Consider the following 5000-nt stretch of genomic DNA (forward strand, 5'->3'; position numbering starts at 1 on the left):
CTTAAATTCACACAGGACACTGGTTATACACTCAGATAGGTTAGGGTTATAGACTCAGACAGGTTAGGGTTATACACTCAGACAGGTTAGGGTTAGAGACTCAGACAGGTTAGGGTTAGAGACTCAGACAGGTTAGGGTTAGAGACCCAGACAGGTTAGGGTTATAGACTCAGACAGGTTAGGGTTATAGACTCAGACAGGTTAGGGTTATAGACCCAGACAGGTTAGGGTTATAGACTCAGACAGGTTAGGGTTATACACTCAGACAGGTTAGGGTTATACACTCAGACAGGTTAGGGTTAGAGACTCAGACAGGTTAGGGTTAGAGACTCAGACAGGTTAGGGTTATAGACTCAGACAGGTTAGGGTTAGGGTTATAGACTCAGACAGGAAACTAATGATGTCACAAAGCATGCCAGTCAGAGCAGAGCCCACACAAAGATGATGACAGATGACAAATGGAATAGAATGAATCAGTATTTGATCCATTAGATAAAATATTAATTATAAGAAAGACATAACAATTAAATTACATTTAAAGTGTATCCCTTCTCTCTGCTCTAATAGCTTTGACTCAGGGGGAGGGCAGTTTTGTGACAGGCACAGCGAAATGGGAGGCGAACAGCTTTCAAGGAATAATTTGAAGCCATTTATTATCAACATGAAAAATGAAGTGATTTCTACTCCATGAAAAGATCAATTGAATATTTTATTTAAGTGGGTAGAAAAATGGATGACCCATGCGGATGTCCAGAAATCAATTGATTGATTGATTATTTCCGGACATTATTAATTCAGTGTTCAATGAGATCAAATAAAATGTTATTTGTCACGTGCTTCGTAAACAACAGGTGCAGACTAACAGTGAAATGCTTCCTGACGGGCCCTTTTCCAACAATACAGAGTTAAAGATAAGATCGTTTTTTAAATAAAATATAGAAATAGTGACACAAGGAACAAATACACAGTTAATAAGGAATAACAAAAATAGTAAAAAATCATGGTTATATACAGGAAGTAGACAATAACATGGTTATATACAGGAAGTAGAAAATAACATGGTTATATACAGGAAGTAGAAAATAACATGACTATATACAGGGAGTAGAAAATAACATTTACATAAGTATTCAGACCCTTTACTCAGTACTTTTTTGAAGCACCTTTGGCAGCAATTACAGTATTGAGTCTTCTTGGGTATGATGCTACAAGCTTGGCACACCTGTATTTGGGGAATTTCTCCCATTCTTCTCTGCAGATCCTCTCAAGCTCTGTCAGGTTGTATGGGAGCGTCGCTGCACAGCTATTTTCAGGTCTCTCCAGAGACGTTCGATCGGGTTCAAGTCCGGGCTCTGGCTGGGCCACTCAAGAACATTCAGAGACTTGTCCCGAAGCAACTCCTGCATTGCCTTGGCTGTGTGCTTAGGGTTGTTGTCCTGTTGGAAGGTGAAACTTTGCCTAAGTCTGAGGTCCTGAGCGCTCTGGAGCAGGTTTTCATCAAGGATCTCTCTGTACTTTGCTCCGTTCATCTTTGCCTCGATCCTGACTAGTCTCCCAGTCCCTGCCGCTGAAAAACATCCCCACAGCATGATGCTGCCACCACCATGCTTCACCGTAGGGATGGTGCCAGGTTTCCTCCAGATGTGATGCTTGGAATTCAGTCCAAAGAGTTCAATTTTGGTTATATCAGACCAGAGAATCTTGTTTCTCATGTTCTGAGAGTCTTTAGGTGCCTTTTGGTAAACTCCAAGCTGGCTGTCATGTGCCTTTTACTGAGGAGTGGCTTCTGTCTGGCCACTCTACCATTAAGGCCTGATTGGTGGAGTGCTGCAGAGATGGTTGTCCATCTGCAAGGTTCTCCCATCTGCACAGAGGAACTCTATAGCTCTGTCAGAGGGACCATCGGGTTCTTGGTCACCTCCCTAACCAAGGCCCTTCTCCCCCGATTGCTCAGTTTGGCCGGGTGGCCAGCTCTAGGAAGAGTCTTGGTGGTTCCAAACTTCTTCCATCTAAGAATGATGGAGGCCACTGTGTTCTTGGGGACCTTCAATGCTGCAGAAATGTTTTGGTACCATTCCCCAGATCTGTGCCTCGACACAATCCTGTCTTGGAGCTCTACGGACAATTCCTTTGACCTCTTGGCTTGGTTTTTGCTCTGACATGCACTGTCAACTGTGGGACCTTATATAGACAGGTGTGTGCCTTTCCAAATCATGTCCAATCGATTGGATTTACCACAGGTGGACTCCAATCAAGTTGTAGAAACATCTCAAGGATGATCAATGGAAACAGGATGCACCTGAGCTCAATTTCGAGTCTCATAGCAAAGGGTCTAAATATTTATGTAAATACGGTATTTCTGTTTTTATTTTTAATACATTTGCATTTCTAAAAACCAGTTTTTGCTTTGTCATTATGGGGTATTGTGTGTAGATTGATGAGGGAAAAAAAACTTCGGCCGAGGCTGCCTCCCCTCCTTATTCGGGCAGGCTTCGGCGTTCGTCGTCACCGGCTTACTAACCACTGCCGCCCCAATCATCATCACATTTGTCTTGTCTTGTCAATCACACACACCTGGTTCCTATCCCCTCATTAGTCTGTGTATAAGTGTTCCCTCTGCCCCCTTGTCCTTGTGGGTGATTGTTAGTTGTGAGAGTAGTATAGCTCGGTGGAGCTACTCGTAACATTGTGTTGCCAGGGTAGATTTCCCCCCTGTGCCTATGTATTGTTGGATATCCATTACAGTGTATTTCCCAGGGATGGTAGTTTCCCCTGTGCCTGTTTCGTTGATCGCTATTTGAACGCATTTGTGTGTCTACGAAGGAATAAACTCTGTATTCGGTGATTACCCTCCTGCGCCTGACTTCCATCACACTCATCACAATAAGGCTGTAACGTAACATAATGTGGAACAAGTCAAGGGATCTGAATACTTTCCGAAGGCAGTGTATACAGGGAGTACCGAGTCGATGTGCAGGGGTACGAAGTAATTGTGGTCCTCTGTAGCTCAGCTGGTAGAGCACGGCGCTTGTAACGCCAAGGTAGTGGGTTCGATCCCCGGGACCACCCATACACAAATAAATGTATGCACGCATGACTGTAAGTCGCTTTGGATAAAAGTGTCTGCTAAATGGCATATTATTATTATTATTATTAGGTAGCTAAATTTAGTACACATAGGAGGGATACAGTGACTAGTCAACAGGATAGGTAATAGACAGTAGCAGCAGCGTGAGTGTGAGTGTGTGGCGTCAGCATGCATGTCAGTGAATGTTGTGTGTATATAGACATATGTGGTAGAGTTCAATGGCGGGAACCCGGTTACAGAGATTTACCGCCCAAAACCACTCCCATTTCCCGGGATAAATAACTGTTAGATGCTGGTAATACATTATTTATATGAACAGCATGGCGTGAAATGGAACTGTTCAATTATATGTGATGTCTAAATCTGGCTTCTCTAGGGCCTTCTCTCTGGTCACTGCATGATGAATCATCAACGCTCAGGGTGGGGACCGACAGCACATCTCAGTATACCATCTATCATCTCATCATGGTAACAGTCCATCTCAGTATACCATCTATCATCTCATCATGGTAACAGTCCATCTCAGTATACCATCTATCATCTCATCATAGTAACAGTCCATCTCAGTATACCATCTATCATCTCATCATGGTAACAGTCCATCTCAGTATACCATCTATCATCTCATCATAGTAACAGTCCATCTCAGTATACCATCTATCATCTCATCATGGTAACCTTTTTTTTTATTGTGGCAGGTAGACCTGCATTTGCTGCAGCATAGCATATGCTTAAGTAATATAAAGACCGAATGCACGTCTAATTTACCCATCTCCATCTGGCTTTCGGGGATCACCTTATTTTTCAATTGTAAATATGTTTTTTTATGTATTGCAGCTGCAGAGTTTTAAAACACTCCTATATCGTTGCTTTAAATCTCTCACAGTCTTTCTCTCTCTCCCTCAATTCAAATTGCATCCAAAATAGATAATCCTGTTCTAGATTGATATATAAGCCTATATACAGTATTGGTTCCAGACTTGGTGCATTGGTACCGCTTGCCGTGCGGTAGCAGAGAGAACAGTCTATGACTAGGGTGGCTGGAGTCGGACAATTTTTAGGTCCTTCCTCTGACACCGCCTGGTATAGAGGTCCTGGATGGCAGGAAGCTTGGCCCCAGTGATGTACTGGGCCGTACTCACCACCCTCTGTAGTGCTGTGCGGTCAGAGGCCGAGCAGTTGCCATACCAAGCGGTGATGCAACCGGTCAGGATGCTCTCGATGGTGCAGCTGTATAACTTTTTTTGAGGACCTGATCTGAGGGCCCATGCCAAATCTTTTCAGCCTCCTGAGATTCAGCTCATTGTGAGAAATATGTATACGTTCATACGGCTACATGTCCAGATAAGGCTGCTCTTCTCTTTTGTACTGTAACCATAATATGTGTATCACGGTGGTTTACCATCTGAAGCTGTCAAGAGTAGAGACTTCTTCAACTAACTTCTATCTCCTTTTGTATTCAATATTTTTGTCTGTGTACTACAATTCAGCTTTTAGCTGTGAATGTGTACAACATTACATTACATTTACATACAAGACAGCCAAACAAATAATAAAACCTTGAGATACACTCAGTGGCCAGTTTATTAGGTACACCCATCTAGTACCGGGTCGGACCCCCCTTTGCCTCCAGAACAGCCAGAATTTGACGGGGCATGAAAACATTTCCCAATTGGTATCAAGGGACCTAATGTGTGCCAGGAAAACATTTCCCACACCATTACACCGCAGCCATCAGCAGGTACTGTTGACACCAGGCAGGACTGACTCTGCCATCAGCATGACGCAACAGGAACCGGGATTCGTCGGACCAGGTGATGTTTTTCCAGTCCTCAGTTGTCCAGTGTTGGTGATGGCGTGTCCACTGGAGCCACTTCTTCTTGTTTTTAGCTGATAGGAGTGGAACCCGGTG

The sequence above is a fragment of the Coregonus clupeaformis genome, chromosome 17 (assembly GCF_020615455.1).
Source record: "Coregonus clupeaformis isolate EN_2021a chromosome 17, ASM2061545v1, whole genome shotgun sequence".
NCBI classification, from domain to species: Eukaryota; Metazoa; Chordata; class Actinopteri; order Salmoniformes; family Salmonidae; genus Coregonus; species Coregonus clupeaformis.